General features: G+C 40.1%; 1 protein-coding gene across 3 annotated transcripts in view; it reads left to right on the top strand.

Moving 5' to 3' along the window:
* Positions 1–16,713: 16,713 nt before the first annotated feature.
* LOC135705672 (uncharacterized) overlaps positions 16,714–19,398 on the top strand; it is a 279,530-nt gene continuing 276,845 nt past the window's right edge. The window contains exon 1 of one of the 3 annotated variants that reach the window (XM_065227453.1): positions 16,714–16,827. The gene's annotated coding sequence lies outside the window, so the exon portion shown is untranslated. Of the gene's footprint in view, positions 16,828–16,997; positions 17,650–19,398 lie in introns of those variants that run through there. The other 2 variants (XM_065227461.1, XM_065227470.1) reach the window with 2 other exon arrangements.

Below are 19,398 nucleotides of genomic sequence, written 5' to 3'. Positions count from 1 at the left end.
TCTCATCAGGATGTTACACACACTTATAACGAATTCGTTTATTATCGGGGTTGGAACCAGTTCCAACCCGTGCGAACCCGAACTTTTTGTCAGTGCGAACCTCGACCCGTGCCAGGTTTTAAAAACAAACGGTCAAACTGACGTTTGCTAGAAAACAAGCAGACTCAATCTTGATACCCGATCCAGGTTGGAACTGAATAATAAACGAATTCGCTATTAGTTTTTTTCTACCGAGCTCGGCTGTGCAAATCTCGGCAGAATAAGTTTCACTGGGATCTCAGCAAAAGTGACATTTGATAGCTGAGTCTCGGATAATACTTAGGCTGTGAACCATTTGCCGAGTTAAATTTAACTCGTGGTTAAAAGTGTCATTTCGAAAGTTATTTCTTATGTTCGAAAATCCCCGTGCTGTCGATCGACCGGTTTTCGAGCAACGGTCGTCAAAATTTAACTTCTTGTCTGTCAGAAATAACCATGCTCGGATAGCAGGGTTAATCGATAACTTTCCATCTGTCAAACTTTAACCAAAAGTTAAAAAAATCGCCAAATGGTTCAGAGCCTTAGCTGAATCACAGCAAACAAATTAAATGTTTGCTGAGATCTCAGTAAAACTTATTTTGCCGAGATTTGCACAGCCGAGCTCGGTAGAAAAAACTAAGTGTGCATTTGGTTTTTGTTTTGTCAATGTGTTCCCAGAAAATCAGCTTGCTGGCCGAGGTACACTACCTCTTTTAACCATTCCACCACTGTGCCGTTCAAGTTGATGTTATTATTCTCAGACTGAACAAGTCTGGATGATTTGGAATGAGGAAATATGATGACCTTGGTCTTTGCCGCGTTGGTACGGATCTTCCAGCAGTTGAAGTATTCTGACAGGTCATATAGGCCTCTCTGAAGTTTGGCGGTCAGAGCTCCGATGACCCTACCCTTAAAGATGATGGATTTGTCATCTGCGAACAGAGACAGCGATCCACCTTTAGGGAGAGCCGGCATATCGGAGGTGAACAGGTTGAATAAGATGGGGCCAAGGATGCCATTGAGAGAGACACTGAATGTCCTGTCCGAAAGGTAATTTTTAATTATCGTCACTAGGCAGATTCGAAGTCCGTATCGCTGCAATTTGTAGACCAGGCCATCATGCCAAACATTGTCGAACGCTTTTTCAACGTCCAACGATGCCATGGCAGATGTTTAAGATACAGACTTGTTCCGTCTGTGAATGTTTGTTACTCGAGTGAGCTGGTGAACAGTCGAGCGTCCTTTACGGAAGCCAAACTGCTCCTCGAGCAATATGTTGTTTTCCTCGGCAGATGCCAGAAGTCGATGGTAGACTGCTCTTTTGAACAGTATGGATAACCCCGAGAGAAGGCTGGTGGGTCGGTAACTTGAAGGAGAGGATGGATCTTTCCCAGGTTTACCGATGGGGATGACTTTAGCTGACTTACAGCACGAGGGGAAGTAGCCAAGTCTTAGGTATTTATTAAAAATCAGTGCCAAATGGTTGAAGAATCTGGAACTCAGGTGTTTGAGTTCCAGATTCAGGATTTGGTCGAAACCTGGGGCCTTCATATTTTTAGATGATTTGGTATAGGCCACAGGAAAGTTGTTAGTAATTCGATGGAGGTTGGTTGCATTTACCGCAACTGCTGTATCGTATGGACTAGGCATGTTCAGTCCGAGATTATACGAGCTGACGAAATGTTGACCTATAGCATCAGCCTTCTCTTCAGGGGTTATCAGATGTGCAACTGAATCATTGGGTTGATTCAACGGCACAAGTGGGGGAATGGGTATTGGCTTATTTTTATTTTGGTTAGCTTCCAGAAGGGCTTAGCACAATCTGGGAGAGAGCTCATTTCTGAGATCCATCATCCTGGCTTGGATTATTTTTGTTAGACGGTTGCAAAAATCCAGTACGTTGGTACTGCCTACGCATGGTGTTACGGAGTCTGATAATGTTTTTAGTGGGACTATCAAGGTTCAGAGTATTGCTCACCTGTCTGGATACTGGCACGTGTTGTTCCCTGGCTCGGGATATCGCCTCCTCCAAGGAACGCAGGCATCGGTCAACGTCTTCGGTGGCGTCTGGATGTACTTCGTAGTCGACGTCGGTGTCGACACAGTGCTGGAACCGATCCCATTCAACACGATGGTAGTTTCGCCGGGATGCTTGAAATCTGTTAGCCCAGGGTTTCCCAACTGGTGGTCCGCGGCCGTTAAGGGGCCGCGAAGTCGTTTCAGGGGGGCCGCGAGGGTATTGGTTTGTTAGGTCTAAAAAAAATATGCCAAAAGTGACAATATCATGGCTAAAATCAAAACAGTTTTTGAATCAGGTTACTTACAGTGGGAAAAAGTAAGTAGAATTAATACCGATGGCGCTCTAGCAATGCACTATGGGCAAAAATGGGTCCAAAATTACCCAAAATTCAATATCTGAACAGCCCGCTGAATTCCGGTCATGAAAAACAACTTTTCCCAAGGGAAATCATCCGGGGAATCGATTGCACGTGGTCCCATAGACCGGAGAGCCTTGTAGGTATGTGTTGTATTTTGCGATAAGGAACAAAACTACCAATTTTTACGAAATTCTGAGAACCACTATATCGCTTTGCTATGGAATGGCTGTATATATATATGGTGACGTAATTAATTGACCTTCCCTGTATGAAGAATACTTTGTACCTTTTTTCAAAAAAGGTGTACATATCACATATCTGCCTCACTGTTCCCCACAGGCATGTTTTTAATGAACAAATAGCAAAATAATGGTATTAAACAAACAATTTCATTTTCATTGATTTATAGCGACTGTAACATGGTCAAATTATCCATAAAATTTCTGATCCTAGACTACCATGACATTAATAGAGACTTGAATCAAATTTCAAAACCCAAAACATGATAACTTCAAAAAAATATAACTCAAAAACAAAAAAAAAAACACATTTTTGAAAAACATGATTTTTTTATATGTTAAGTTAAAATGTCTAAATTTTTATGGAACAATATATAAAATCATAATGTCCCCTCTATCTACAAACCATGGAAACCATTAAAAATAAATACAATCAATGTTTTTTAATACAAAATCATTTTTTTTAATATCATAATATTTTTTTCTGAAAAATACTTTTAACTAACTTTTATTTGGTATTTTGAGTTCCATCATTGGCCAAACAGTTCAAAAGTAATAAATTTTTGAAAAAAAAATCGAAAAAAAAAAATTTTTACCGCCCTAATATATAAATAGGTACCCTAATGACAAAATAAAAAAATAAGGGTCTAATATATTGCGATAAGGAACAAAACTACCAATTTAAACACAATTCTGAGAACCACTATATCGTTTTGCTGTATACAGACAAAAAAGTGGAAACTCTTTTAAAACAGATAGCAGTAAATTTTTATTTAACTTATTTAACCCCAATTAACCTTAAAATTTCGAAAAAAAATCTTATTATTGCAGGCAACCTTTGGGGTCATTCAAACTATCGCATCGTTCAACATTTTTATGAATTAAAATAAATTTAGCGAGGGTACACTTTTACCCCTTACTCCCCTATAAAGTGTACCCCGTATTCCCCTAATATCTCATGAACTGTTGTTTAAAGTGCTTATGTTTTACGAAAAATAGAGCTGGGAAAAAACATTTCCTCCAAAAAGTAAGGGAAAATGGGGTAAAATGGTCCAAAACACATACCTACAAGGCTCTCCGGTCTATGGGACCACGTGCAATCGATTCCCCGGATGATTTCCCTTCGGAAAAGTTGATTTTCATGACCGGAATTCAGCGAGCTGTTGAGATATTGAATTTTGGGTAATTTTGGACCCATTTTTGCCCATAGTGCAATGCTTGGTAACAAATCAAGATTTCAGAGATTATAGAACTTGCTCCACATGCCACAGGTGTTTGATATGCCCTTGTCATTAAGAGCAAGACTCTGTCGGAACTAATGTTAAAAGTACTTGATTCTGTCATCACAATTGTTAACTATGTCAATTCTGGAGCTCTGAACACTCGTTTATTCAAAGAACTCTACAAGAAAATTAATTCAGATCACGTGGTTCTTCTTTTCTACACTGTTGTGCGCTGGTTGTCCAAAGGTAATGTTCTCAGCCGTGTCTTTGAATTGAAGAACGAAATCAAAATGTTCCTGGGAGTTTAAGGGAAAAATGATTGCATTGCTAATGTTAGTGTGGAAGGGGCATAAGCGTCTAGCTTGTTCAATAAATGAACAAAAACATCAAAATTCGTTGGACTTGAAACTACGGTGCCAGTAAACTTTTTTTTAAATACTTCATTGATGATTTTTTGAGCCGATGGCTAGTTCATCTCAGAGGGCCAGCAAACCCATCTAATTTACTTCCAAGACGATCTTCAAGCATTCAAGCAAAACTTTCCCCGACAGGTAAGGTATTGGAAATGTTGCCATGTTCCATAGACTCTGAAGTATGACTGACAAAAGAGCGAACGAGCTAAATTCGGATCTTTAATCAGAAATTATTGCTCATTTTCACTCACTGGATTATCAATGTGAGCTGTGTTTCTCTGAGCTGATACAAGAAGATGCTGATTTAGTCCGCAATTCGTTTTCTTCCTCAATGGATGTGGAAGTCTTGATGAAACACAGGATGAATATTTGGACCTGAGAAATGATTCTTCATCTCGTGATTTGTTCCGTGAAAAAGATTTGAACCAGTGGTTCTGGCGTGCCATGTCGTATGCCAAAGTCTCCTAGCAGACATTGAAGATCCTTGTCCCATTTGAATCTTCGTACGTACGTACGAGAGCGGATTTTCAACTATCCTCCACATTAAAACCATGACCATGATCACAATCACAGCATCGTAACTAGATTTGAGATCTACAACAATCGCACTGAACGTGTTGTTGGCTGTTGTTAACTTAGTATTTTGAAATAAAAAGAAAAACTTCATCTCAGCGTAATTTATACAAAGTTCTTTCCAGGGGGCCGCAGAACACCCAATTGTTCACTAAGGGGGTCGCGGAGCTGAAAATGTTGAGAACCACTGTGTTAGCCGAAAAGCTACCAGCGGGTAGTGGTCCGAGCTCAGCTCCTGGAATGCCACAGGTTGCGAAATGTTGTATCCCATGTTGCTTACGAAGACATCGACAGTCGCATGAACCCCACACCGACTCAAAGGGTGGGAGTGTCCGGGGCCAAGATGGTATAGTGGCCCTCTTGCAGGTCTTCATTCAGGATGGTGCCGTTTCGATTGCTCCGACCGTTGCCCCAAGCTTGATGTTTTGCGTTTAGGTAGCCAGCAATGATGAAATTCTCGCTCCTCCGGGTGAGTTTGATGATGTCTTTTCGGAGGGCCACTGACGACCCGTCCCTGATGTTGGTTTGCTTGGGGCAGTGGGCCGCGATGATGGTGATTGGGCCAAGTGACGAACCGGAAGTCGGGAAGGAATACGTTCAGTTCGGGCTTCAAGTGCGTCTCGGTGATAATAGCAATGTCGACCTCCTTGGTGTTGAGGAAATCGAGTAGCTCTCTACGCAAGCGTTCCAATTTGCAATTATTATAGCTTCACGGTCCATACTTGGTGACGAGTGAAAAGGCAGCATGAAGCTGTACAGATCGAGTCTTGCAGGTTCGCAGGATGACGATCACCTCTGCAATCAGCGTTACTAGTTCTTCCGATGTAAAAGGAGATTCGTCAACTGAGTCGCTTGAGGCAACACGGGCATACGATAGTCCAGGCGGCAGTGAGGCGATGCTGAACTGAGGGAGCGACTCGTTGATTGTTGATGGGTAGCGGTGGGAGATTTGGGACCAGGCGACGAGGCTGGATTGCCGGGTATTGTTCATCCGTGATGGCTGATGGTGTACGTTTGTTTCGATGTCGGCCTGGCTGGTTGCTGGTTGCCACCTTTTTCCTGATGTTGATGAATTCTGTTCGCTTGGGGCAGTCCCGAGTAGTGGCACGGTGAGAACCGCCACAATTCACGCACTTTGGCTCGGTGTCATTAGCTTGAACACAGGTCGCTATCGAATGGGCCGTAGCACACTTGTCGCAGCGTGGTTTCATATGTTAGTTCTTCGTGCCATGGCCAAAGGAGAGGCAGCTTGTGCATTGGATCACATCACGGTGTTGTTGGTTTGTAGAATTCCCCGTCGATAATGACCTGAAACAGGTCACGTATGTGGCTCTTCAGCACAGCACGGGTAGTGTTTAAACTTTTTTTTTTTAAACTTTAAATGATCTTTATTTCTTGTTTTTGTGGGGTTTACATGTATTACTTATCAAGTGACACAGATGCGTCTTTTCGACTTTAGTTCTTTTGAAATTTCAATTATTATTAATTACAGTTCCTAGTTGTATCAGGCCTGTTTTAAGAATGACCACCTTGGTGGGATTGGTTTGTTTTAAATTGAAAAAGGAAACTACTTATAACTACTATTTACAACTACAACTAACCTACAAATACTATATAAAACTAATCTACTATATACAAATTGCTTATCACAACATGTTCTGATAAATTACATTTTTGTGCAAATTTAGTGTTAATTTCGTTAATTTTGGAATCCATTTTGGCAATGCCTGCCTCTTCATGTAAATTTGTTATTCTAGTGTCGAAAGGACGATCAACAACCATCCTCAGCACTCTATTCTGAGCGACCTGAATTTTGTTCCTGTGAGTCTGTGCACATGATTCCCACACCGGAGCTGCGTAGAGGATCGCAGGTGCTATGATTTGTTTGTTCACCCTTGAGAGGCGGGATCTGCGGCAAATCAGCGGATACAGACACCTAACCAAGGCAGAACGCTTGACTACACTTGACTGAGTTTTGGAGGCATTGATTTTGATTTTCCACGTGGTGGCATAATCAGCAAAGGCGTCAGGGCATCGTTGGAGCTTGTTTGTTATTTCGCAAGGCATCCTACCCTTGACGGTTATTGCGGTATCATCTGCAAACAGGAAGAACACGCAACCGTCTCCGAGGGGAGATGCTGTAAAGCAAGGGGCCCAGCAGACTGCCTTGCGGGACTCCTGCTGGGATGGAAAACGTGTCGGAAAGACAACCATTCAACGATACCCTGAACGACCTTTGCTGAAGGTAGTTACGGGTGATTTCAACAAGATGCAAAGGAAAGTTGTAGTTACAAAGCTTGTATACAAGCCCATTGTGTCAGACATTATCAAACGCTTTCTCAACGTCTAACAATACCATGGCTGTGGACTTGTATACAGCCTTGTTACTTCGGATGTTATTCATCACCCGTACTAGCTGATGATTTGTGGAGTGCCCCTTCCTGAATCAGAACTGTTCCGGTAGGAGACTGTTGTGTTCCTCGGCAAACTTGAGCATACGATTAAGAATAAGTTTCTCTAACAATTTGCTCAGCGCTGAAAGGAGGCTGATCGGTCTGCAGCTTGAAGCTAGTGTTGGGTCCTTCCCGGGTTTGTGGATAGGTATGATTTTGGCTGTCTTCCAGATGCTTGGAAAGTAGTGCAGTTCCAAGCATCTGTTGAAGACAGCGATCAACACTAGGTTGAATATTCCGTCAAACCCGGGGGCCTTCATGTTTTTGGTGCATTTCAGCGCTGAGCAAATCTGTTCCACTGTGATTCTATCCTCCGGATGGATAGCACAAGGGAAGGAATCAACGTTGAGTATGTATTGCTCAACCTGAACTTCGAGCGGACTTTTTATGTTGAAGCCAAGCAAGTACGATTTGGCAATATGCTAACCAATCGCATTTGCTTTCTCCTGAGGGGTGATTATGAGCCGATCGTCATCATATTCATTAGACTGCCAGCGAAAATGGTAATTTTTAATTTAGCTAACAAACCATATACAAAATGTTTATTGCCTCGAAAAATGCCCCTATGCAAAATTTGAGCTCAATCGGACATGATTTAGGGGTGGCGCAAACGCGTCAAAGTTTAACTTTTTTCACTCTCGAAAATCTCCCTCTGAAATTTCGGAAATCGAATTTTTTTTTTGATTCCAAATGTATAAAAAATGCATGAAACGTCAAGATTTGGTGCTATCTCGAAATTTTTTTTTTTTTCAAAAATCGACTTTCTGGGACTTCGAATTTTTTTCATGAGTTCTATATGGAATATAGAAGATTGATGAGTCGGCTTCTAAAACTGTTCACAATTGTCTCCAACCTGCTTATATATCGAATTAATCCACCATTTAGGATCTAATACGAAATAATTCACTAGGGTGGTCCAATTATTCTTCATAAGGGTTGTCCAAAAATTCAAAAATATATGAAAAACCACAACTTTTCATCAGAAATTCCTAAAATCAATTGTAGAAATATCTTGAATTGCGTTAATCTGTTTTTTTGGGAATCATGAGTTTTACACAAGAGGAACATTTGCCTGAAAAGATGAAAAAATACTTGTTTTATACTTTGCCATATATTTCCTTATTAGCTACACCAAACAAGGTTGCAAATACTCATTTCAGCTAAAACAATGTTTTTCTAAATTATGAAATAATTAGATGCCATGATCAAATTTTGAATTGGTAGGATACAAGAAGAGGTTGCAAAGAATGTGTTTGACATATTAAACCTGTTTATTCCACTTCATGAGAGTCACAATCAGCGATTTTTCACAAACTCACTCACTCACTCACTCACTCACTCAGCGATCAGAAAATCGCTGATTGTGACTCATAGAAAGCAAAATTTACAGGTTTTATGTTTCTAACGCATACTTTGTAACCTCTTCTTGAAAGTTACAAGTAAAATATGCCATCATACCATCTTTTGGTTTTATTATTCCGAAAAACATTATTTTAGCTGAAATGAGTATTTGCAACCTTGACACCAAATCAGATTTCCTGGTACTCTTATAATTTTTTCGATGATCTTCAACTAATTGTAAAATGTACTGCTTTTGATTTTCATCCGTTGATAGTTTTGAATTGTATGTTTTAATCAATGCTATACCACGCTCTGCATTATTATTAACTACTTCCAAACATTGAACCCGTATAATGAGAGAGAGAAGGATTAGTATTTTCCATTTAATTCCACTACTTTATTTGCTTATCCTTGACAGATACGCGTATTTCGTTTACAATGTGCAGACTTCTTCAGTGTCTTGTACTAATACTCGACTGAAGAAAACCATCGCATTTACCGAATATATATTAACACAGGTACATTTTCACTTAGAAACTAGGTAAACTTAAATTTAATTTTCTATAGGAACAGGTACTCCGCTGCTTACTCGTTGATGTGTCTTAGGTAGTAACTTGAAAAGCCATGTGTGTCCGTTTCCTTGATCCCTGTTGAGTAATGTTGAATTACGTTGTTTGTTGATCTCGAGGCTTTCTGCAACATCCAATTTCCATGGTGTAGATACGGTTCGTAAAATCGTGATGTCTTCCGTCGATAGTTGGTGGTCCTCTGTGAAGATGTGTTCTGCAACCTTTGATTTGAAATCATATGTTAGGCCTTTTTCCTCTTGCTTTTTGGCCTTATTAACCTCCGCTATATGTTCTTTAAATCTAGTTGCTAAAGTTCTCTTGGTTTGTCCTACATATACTTTGTTACAATGATTACAGCTTATTTTATATACACCTGCTTTACCTAAAACATTAACTGGGTCTTTAGTGGATCCTAACAATGATTTCAACTGGTTATGTCTACTGGTGAAAACTAAATCTAATCCGAATTGTTTTAACTGTGGTCTTAGTTTACAAGTAATATCTTGATCAAATGGAACGGACACTCGTTTCAATGGTTCAGGTGCTGTGGTGAGGGTTGTAAATAATCTCCTTTGTAGAATTCTCGCTTTTTTATCGATGATTGCCTGGATTGTGGTCTCCTTGTATCCGTTGAGTCTTGCTGTTTCGAAGATGTACTGTAATTCCTTAACCTTTCCTGTATCGCTGAGTGGAAGAGTCTGCATTCGGTGAATCATGTGGTGAAAGGCGGCCATTTTCTGCTGGAACGAATGGTTGGAAGTATAGGGGATAACTCTTTTGGTGCTTGTTGGTTTCCTGTAAATTTCGTATTCAAGCGAGGAAGATGATGACGATTCCCTGATGACTAGAAGATCGAGAAATGCGAGTTTCCCGTCTTTTTCTACCTCGTGAGTGAATTTGATATCCTTATGAATTCTGTTGATCTCATCTAAAATTTGTGGAAGGGCTTCCCGTTTAACTACGCTGAAGATATCGTCAACAAACCTCCACCAACGGTTTGGTAATAGTCCTTTCTCCTTCAGGATTGTCTCCAAGTTGGCCATGAAAAGTTCACACAAGAAGGGGGATAGGGGGTTTCCCATTGGGGCTCCTTTCGTCTGCTTGTAGAAGTTACCTCGGAAAGAGAAGTAGTTCTCTTCCATACAAAGGCGGGTCAGCTTAAGGTACGTCCGAACCTTGTTTCTCCATGCTGCATCCTCTCGTTGTGTTAATAGCCAGTCCTCCAAATGGTTGATCGCTTCCTTGACCGGTACGCTGGGAAAAAGAGCCGTGACGTCGAAAGATACCATAATCTCGTCCTCGTTGATGTCTCCTGAAGATTGTAGTTGCTGGGTGAACTCCTGGATGTTACTAACTGCTTTACTCTGGAACTGATTCGGCATACTCTGGAACTCTTTGACAACGGACCGTATAGACAGCTTCGAGTAGACCCCTTACAGAACATAGTGAAACGCGTGGAGAAAGCACTGAAGGAGTGCAAATCGATATTAGGAGATGGAGCAGGTCGTATACGGGAACCCAATCCCATTCTACCCAGGATCAAAGGTCTTCCCAAAGTCCATAAACCAGGAAATGAAATGCGAGAGATCGTGTCTGCTGTTGGTTCCCCCACCCACAAACTAGCGAAGTGGCTAGTCAAAGAGTTCCAGAGTATGCCGAATCAGTTCCAGAGTAAAGCAGTTAGTAACACCCAGGAGTTCACCCAGCAACTACAATCTTCAGGAGACATCAACGAGGACGAGATTATGGTATCTTTCGACGTCACAGCTCTTTTTCCCAGCGTACCGGTCAAGGAAGCGATCAACCATTTGGAGGACTGGCTATTAACACAACGAGAGGATGCAGCATGGAGAAACAAGGTTCGGACGTACCTTAAGTTGACCCGCCTTTGTATGGAAGAGAACTACTTCTCTTTCCGAGGTAACTTCTACAAGCAGACGAAAGGAGCCCCAATGGGAAGCCCCCTATCCCCCTTCTTGTGTGAACTTTTCATGGCCAACTTGGAGACAATCCTGAAGGAGAAAGGACTATTACCAAACCGTTGGTGGAGGTTTGTTGACGATATCTTCAGCGTAGTTAAACGGGAAGCCCTTCCACAAATTTTAGATGAGATAAACAGAATTCACAAGGATATCAAATTCACCCACGAGGTAGAAAAAGACGGGAAACTCGCATTTCTCGATCTTCTAGTCATCAGGGGATCGTCATCATCTTTCTCGCTTGAATACGAAATTTACAGGAAACCAACAAGCACCAAAAGAGTTATCCCCTATACTTCCAACCATTCGTTCCAGCAGAAAATGGCCGCCTTTCAGCACATGATTCATCGAATGCAGACTCTTCCACTCAGCAATACAGGAAAGGTTAAGGAATTTATTTATTTATTTCGTCAACCAACGTAGACTAGTACATATTAGAATACAGTTTTGTTTTCCTAAATTTATTTATTTATTTCGTCAACTTTGGACAAAAGGTTAAAAGTATAATTTTTTCTTTAATAAAAATTAAGCAGTGTCAGCTTTCCTATTTTTTATGAGTTATAATGCCTTATGGAGTAAAAATATTGTTTTAGTTTATGCCGAGACATTGTAAAGTCAATGGTTTCGCAGTATTGATTGTAAGAGGCCATCATGCGGTTTAATGGCCCATATTTTGCATAATTTGTACGATGATGTTTTATGGCAAATAAATTTCGATTTCGGAGTTGCCGAGTAGGTGCATGGAAATTTAATTTTGATAAAAGTTCTGTGGAGTAAATGCGTTGCGAAACGATATCGTTTACAAATGAAACCATTGCATATTCACGACTTTTAATGTTTGTATGTTTATAAGCATGCAGCGTGCTTCATATGATGGAAGAGGAAATGATGTCCAACCTAATTTACGAAGAGCGTATAATAGAAATTGTTTTTTTGTACGGATTCTAATCTTTCTTCGTGCGTGATTGAAAAAGGAGACCATACAATGCTGCAATATTCCAGTATTGACCTCACATAGGCGATATATAGTGTTTTAATTGTGTATGGGTCCTGAAAGTTATAGCAAAAGCGCTTGATAAAGCCTAGCATGTTATTTGCCCTGTGAATAATTGTGTTGTAATGGTCTATGAAAGTTAGTTTAGAGTCTAAGATAATTCCTAAATCCCTAACTCTTTCACATTTTTCTACATTTTGATTTCCTAGTGCAATTGAAATATTTGAAGTTGTTCTTTTCCTGCTAAATGATATTAAGTTACATTTTTTTATATTCAATTCTAGTAGACTTTTTTGCACCATATGTAGAATATGTGTATTTCATTCCGGAATATATTGATGTCTTCTTCATTTCTTATTTCTAAAAAGAGCTTCATGTCGTCGGCATAAATAAGACATTTAAGTTTTTTGAGAATGAAAGAAATGTCGTTTACGTATAGAATAAAAAGAAGAGGTCCCAAATGAGAGCCTTGAGGGACGCCTGAAGTGACTTGAATTGGACTCGATTTCTTTCCGTTGAATTTAATTATTTGTTGGCGGTTAGTTAAATATGATTCAAGCCATTTTAGGAGCCCCAATTTTTTGCAATTTAAAAAGTAGCATTGGTATGTCTATGCGGTCAAATACCTTGCTAAAGTCTGTATAGAGAGCTTCTACGTGGTTTCCATTATCCATTGCATTTAATGAATAGTCTATAAATTCAAGTAAATTTGTCGAGGTCGAGCGACCCTTGAAAAAGCCGTGTTGCATGTCAGTAATTCTATTTTTGATTTGGAGAAATAATTTTTCGTTGACAATTGCCTCGAAAAGTTTAGGAATGCAAGAGATAATGGCTATACCACGATAATTACGTACGTCAGATTTTCGGCCAGATTTAAAGATAGGCACTAGGAATGAGCTTTTCCAAGTTTTTGGGAAGGTTCCAGATTCCAGGGACATATTAAAAATCCAGAACAATGGAGCAGTGAGTTCCATTGCTAGACATTTAATAAAAACTGGAGGAATTCCGTCAGGTCCAGGACCTTTTGAGGCGTCTAAATTTTTTAAAGCCTGCAAAATATCCTGCACTTGAAGTTGATTGAGGCCAATGTCCCTTGAAAATTCTGGAAAAAATGCAAAATAATCGCGGTCACGATCTTCTTCAGAAAATGTCGTATAGATTTCTTGAAAAAATTTTGCAAATAGATTGCAGTTTTTTTCCGAGCTATCACCGACATTTTCGTCGAGTTGCATTATTGAAGGAAAATTGTCAGATTTTAATTTGGTTTTTACGTAATTAAAGAAGTTCTTTGGACAGGACTTTATTTCATGTTCTGTTTTTGCATTATATTCTTCAAATGCAGTACTGATAGCTAAATTCAGTTGATCGCATAGATCCAAATAAATTAATAAATTATTACTACTATTGTGTTTTTTATAAATTTTATGTGCTTTTTGCTTCCGATTTTTCAAGTTTTTTATTGGTCTGTTATACCAGACTGGATTTTGTGTGTTTCTGTTGCGTCTTTTTTTCTTCAAAGGAATTTCTTCCGAAATTATTTCTGTTAAAATTTTGTAGAACACGTCTATACCAATTTCGACATTTCCTACATTCCTTAAAAGTAATTGCCAATTGACACTGTTTAATTTAAATTTTATTTTTTCGTAGTCTGCTAATTTGTATTCAAAGACTTCTTCGTATTCGCAGTCGTTGGGTCTTTGGTTTTCATGCATAAATAAAGAATATTCGATTGCTGTGTGAAACGCTTCATTTTTCCACAGTGGATTTAATGATTCGGTCATTCGGTTCATTTCCTTGGATGATGTTTTTGGTACTGCTGGTGTGAATTTGTTGTTGTTTTCGTCGTTTTCTGCAGCGTTTGGCTTTTTCTGCAGCTTTTTCCTGCAACCTGCGAGTCCGTTGTTTTGCGTCAAATTTAGACCAGTCTTGCTTCCAGTGCCATTTGTTGCCTAAAAACCGCCATCCAGGAGATGAATGGTCAGTTTTTGGAGATATTGTATTTTTGTGTACTGGAGGACTTTCAGCTAATTCTTCCTCCAAGGTCTTCTGATTAGGTTCTGCAGCATTTATCTGAAGACTAGAAACAGCCCCAGATACAAATTTCACTTCCTCGAGAATTTCCAGAAGTTTTGGCTCTGGATGATGATGATGAGGTGATGATTCGGCCCCTTTTATTGAAAGTGCCATGTCATTTGATAAGCTTGATAGCCGTTCGTCAAGTAATTTTGTAATTTTTTGTGATATCAACGAATTTGATTCGTTGATGCCGGTTATTGTCGCGTGCGCTTGTGAATCACACGTTTTCATATGCTGGCCGACCGCGCTGCACATGTTATTATTATTTTTATTTATTACTGCCAACGTTTCTTTTACGTCATTGAGCAGGTGCTCAATGCTGTCGAATAATTCTGATACTAAGCAGAATTTTTTTAGGTCAGCAGCAATGCGGTGATTCGCGTCCGTTTGAGAGTGGATTGCTTCCACAAGTTGCTCCTGTTGATGAAGCAGCTTCCTCACGTCGGCTTCCTTCCGTAAAATGTGCTGGCAGTCAGCACACATTGGCACCATGAATGCCGTGATGAAATGCTCCCGTTGTCGCTGTACTCCGACACAGGCAGCATGGTATTTTTTGTTGCAGAATTCGCACTTCCATAGAAAGCGGTCGTCGTTGATACTGCATGATATTACACCGCACGGCATAACTGCTTATGTTGTAAATATTCGACGAATACTATAAGGACAAAAGGCCAGCGAGACCCACACGCGTCGTTGTCGAAGTGTAAAAAAAAATATTTATATATATACAAATTACTTGCGGACCAAAATGCAAATGCGTCCGCGCCCGAAGACAGCTCGTGGCGAAAAAAATTACAGTACATCTTCGAAACAGCAAGACTCAACGGATACAAGGAGACCAAAATCCAGGCAATCATCGATAAAAAAGCGAGAATTCTACAAAGGAGATTATTTACAACCCTCACCGCAGCACCTGAATTATTGAAACGAGTGTCCGTTCCATTTGATCAAGATATTACTTGTAAGCTAAGACCACAGTTAAAAAAATTCGGATTAGATTTAGTTTTCACCAGTAGACATAACCAGTTGAAATCATTGTTAGGATCCACTAAAGACCCAGTTAATGTTTTAGGTAAAGCAGGTGTATATAAAATAAGCTGTAATCATTGTAACAAAGTATATGTAGGACAAACCAAGAGAACTTTAGCAACTAGATTTAAAGAACATATAGCGGAGGTTAATGAGGCCAAAAAGCAAGAGGAAAAAGGCCTAACATATGATTTCAAATCAAAGGTTGCAGAACACATCTTCACAGAGGACCACCAACTATCGACGGAGGACATCACGATTTTACGAACCGTATCTACACCATGGAAATTGGATGTTGCAGAATGCTTCGAGATCAACAAACAACGTAATTCAACTTTATTCAACAGGGATCAAGGAAACGGACACACATGGCTTTTCAAGTTACTACCTAGGACACATCAACGAGTAAGCAGCGGAGTTCCTATAGAAAATTAAATTTAAGTTTACCTAGTTTCTAAGTGAAAATGTACCTGTGTTAATATATATTCGGTAAATGCGATGTTTTTCTTCAGTCGAGTATTAGTACAAGACACTGAAGAAGTCTGCACATTTTAGACGAAATACGCGTATCTGTCAAGGATAAGCAAATATAGTAGTGGAATTAAATGGAAAATACTAATCCAGGTATTCCACTAAGACGCCCACATTCATCAGGATACTGTGGCATGTTGAGAAATTGAGCTAGTGAGAGCAAATTTTCTCTCTCAAATTTTAATTTTTTGGCTCTCTGGGGACTGGTAGTAAAGCAGGTAAAACTGTATGGGGGAAAATCATTTTTATTTAATTGTAGCTTGTTTAACAATAATTTCCGGGAAAAACTGAACGACAAAGTCTCTGACTAATTTCTTTAGATTGTCGTGTCGGATTTTTATAACTTCCTACCAGCGGAACAGCGCCATCTCTGTGGAAAATGGCCGGACGATATGATTAATTATGCAAACCGGAGAAGGTCGAGTCTGAAATGAATGCTTGCCTTGGGAATGCTTCAATGTCTCTGCATATCCGCGTTACAACTCGTACTTTAATCCTATGTTTTACATGCAACCGAGTTTTCCGCACGGTAGCACACTCCGTCCCATTTGACACTTTCAGGTGACTTACTCATCGGAACTAGTGCTCTCTCGCCAGTGCCGTACTGACCGCGTGCTACATGTACTAGCATCGTCTAGGCAAACAATTCCGTAGTTGCTGTTTTCCCCCTCATGCAAGCCAGGCCAGAGCAAGGGGAAGAGAAGAGCGAGAGCCTATCGTTTCTGAATTCGGTTCGTCGTGGCGTGGCATTCATTCCGAAGTGGTCCGAAAAATCCGAACTTGGATAGAGCCTCGGCGTGCTGCGGATCTTTTCTCCCGTCGTCGTTCAGCCCAGTCGATTCAGTGCCATCGACCGGTTCGGTTAGTTTTAATTACGTACGATTATATGTAGGCTTCGAGCAAGGAACAAAGTAGCATAATAACGAGCGGTACCTCGGTGCATTAGTCTAGGCTTGGGAAGAGTACAGCGAAAGCGCAGAGTTCCAGCAGGACCTGCCGCACCGGGTTTCGGTTTGTACACGCGCGACCCTTTTTTCTAGTGGGTCGGAGGGGTGGTGGGGCTGCTTGCACTAGTTTTCCAGTGCACGAAACCGCAGCGGATGTGGATCGCAGTGCTTTTGGAGGCGTGAGTGAGCGGTAGTGGGTGGGTGACACATGCAGTTTAGGATGTTTTCTGCGGTCGCACGGTGATCTGCTCTGTATAGTACAACCTGGAAGGCTTTTTTCCATCACGGTAGGGGGGTGGCTGTGGAGTGGGGTGTTCCTGTTTTTGTCGAGCGTTGCACCGTGAAGCGTTGAAGAATGGAGTAATTAAGTGAAGAAGAGCCCCGCTTTTGCTTTGGGAAGAAAGGCAGAAGAGTGTCCACATATGATGGATGAGCTGGCATTTGAGTGAAAATTGAGGAAAAAGGGTCCGAGCATAAAGAAGGGAAAACTATATGTATGAGTGAATGCAAATACACCGAGTGAGGAAAGTGATACATCTAATTTTAGCGAGGGAAAGAAAAAAGGAGCAAAGGGGAAAATGTACACAAAATAATCAAGCAATTTCTCTATCGAGTTTCTGTCGTCGTCGTCGTCGTCGTCGTCGAGTGTGAAAAGTGTATTTCTCGCTGTTTGGTGTTTTTTGTTTGTTCAATGAGCGCAAAGAGGTGGGAAATTTTGGTTTTGCTGTTTGTGATTGTTGTGTGATTCCCAGAGTAGTAGGAAGAATAAGAAGTCGGGAAGTGCAGGAGAAAGAAGAAATGTGGACCTCGGCACGCGTAATCGAGTGGCAGGAATAATAGTACCGTTAGTGAGGACATGCTGTGAGCTGCAGCAGAGTGAAAGAAGGTTGTTGAACAGAACAGTTGAACAGCGCTGCCAGATGGGGTTGATTTGAATTTCGAGTATTGCATAAATATTCAGATCAGATGTCGCTTCAGAAAGCAAACAAGTCACAAGCTGTGGCTTTATTCGAATGAGATATGTTGTTGGGAAAATGGTGATGCAAAATTGTGTTAATCAAAATGTGGAATTTGCATTAACATTTTCTTCTGTGAGTGGAATCCTAGTTTCTCGTGTAGGGATGGGTTCTAGCGCAGGGGTAGAACCGAAGCCTTTCGTGTCAAAAGACGCGGATTCAAATTAAATCGAGGAGATAAAGTTGCAATCCCAAGTAACAATTTGGGTTTGATGAGGGTTCTGTAGAATATGATTTTGACTTGTAGAATTCTTTAAAACCTCGATAAAACTTGCAATGTTACTTAGGATTTCTGGGTCAACATATTTGTTTGTTTCCTCCTAATTTTCAATTTTGATCACTATGCATTACTACCGAACTGTAGCGGTGACAAAAATTACCAAATTTCTAAACAAAATCTCAGGGTGTCGTATTTTTTTTACGAATAAACCCTTTATTCTTTAACATTACTAACTTTATCAGCTGAGGAATGATTTAAACATAGATTTTTTGCAGTGAATTCTGGAATAACAAACACACTGGGAAACTATCGCTAACATTGGTAATTTTTTGCATTTTAATATAACTGCTTTAAAACTACAAAAAAAAAACGATAAATCCACTATTGTAGATTTGATCGTTTTAATAAGATTGAATGTGTTTTGAAACCTTTTGAGAAAAAAGGAACTTTAAAATTAAGGTCGAAGTTTCACCGAACGTAGTTGAGGTTTCGACAGAAAAAACATAAGACGACAATAATTTCTGTGTGTAGTAAAAAAATGTTTGATCACTATGTTTTTATAGAATTTTTAAATTTGATGACCTAGACAATATTTAAAATTTGAGCAAATCCACGCCACACAAACCAATCTGAATTTTAACCATCGGGTAAAATCTCCCCTAGTTTACTTTTAAGCTGTAGTTGGTACAAACAATGAAACTGTTTGCAAGCGTTATTGATTTATGCGATATCATGCTTAAATTTAGACGAAATTTCGTGCAAGTTTCGCCAAATCTAGCGTTAATTACGTGTGCGCTATATGTCGCAGAAATTTACATTGTTCCTCTCCGAATTCCATGAATCTTCGCATATTTGTTCCACAGCCAAACAGACGTAACTATATAGAAAAAAATTCCTTAAATATACCGTCACGGAACTCACTAACGGCATCTCGCGAGCTATTAGCGTAGAAAAGCTTACTTGCCTAGTTTCATACAATTTCGATAGAATGTATAGAAACGTCATAGTGATCCGACGACACTGCTGTGGTGAGAGATTCGCGCAACTAATAATATTTAAATTAAACGTTCAGTGCGTGTACGATGATTGACAAGAGAGAGAGTTCCGACTGTTTGGCTTGGATTGTTCGCTAGGGGCAATGAACCAAGTTTGTGCTGGGCCACTTTAACTCTGAATAATACTTTAAATCGTGTTACATCTAAATGTTCCCTCATTTCACATCGGTTGAACCATTCTGAACGGCCATATCGTTGTGGTTATGTCATAGCATTGCTAATAATTCCAAGGGAAGTCGGAAAATGTAAAACCCGAAATATTTCTTCAAGACTGTGAGTCGAACCAGCTGCCTCCAGCTCAGCTTGGTTATACCGTGTCTTTACTGACTATGCAGGCCCATGTA

This window comes from Ochlerotatus camptorhynchus, unplaced genomic scaffold (genome assembly GCF_037179485.1).
Source record: "Ochlerotatus camptorhynchus isolate MF236.1 unplaced genomic scaffold, CSIRO-AGI_Acam_v1.1 ptg000022l, whole genome shotgun sequence".
Lineage (NCBI taxonomy): Eukaryota > Metazoa > Arthropoda > Insecta > Diptera > Culicidae > Ochlerotatus > Ochlerotatus camptorhynchus.
The sequence above is the reverse complement of the archived record's forward strand: the minus strand, read 5'-3'. Positions and strand labels throughout refer to the sequence as shown.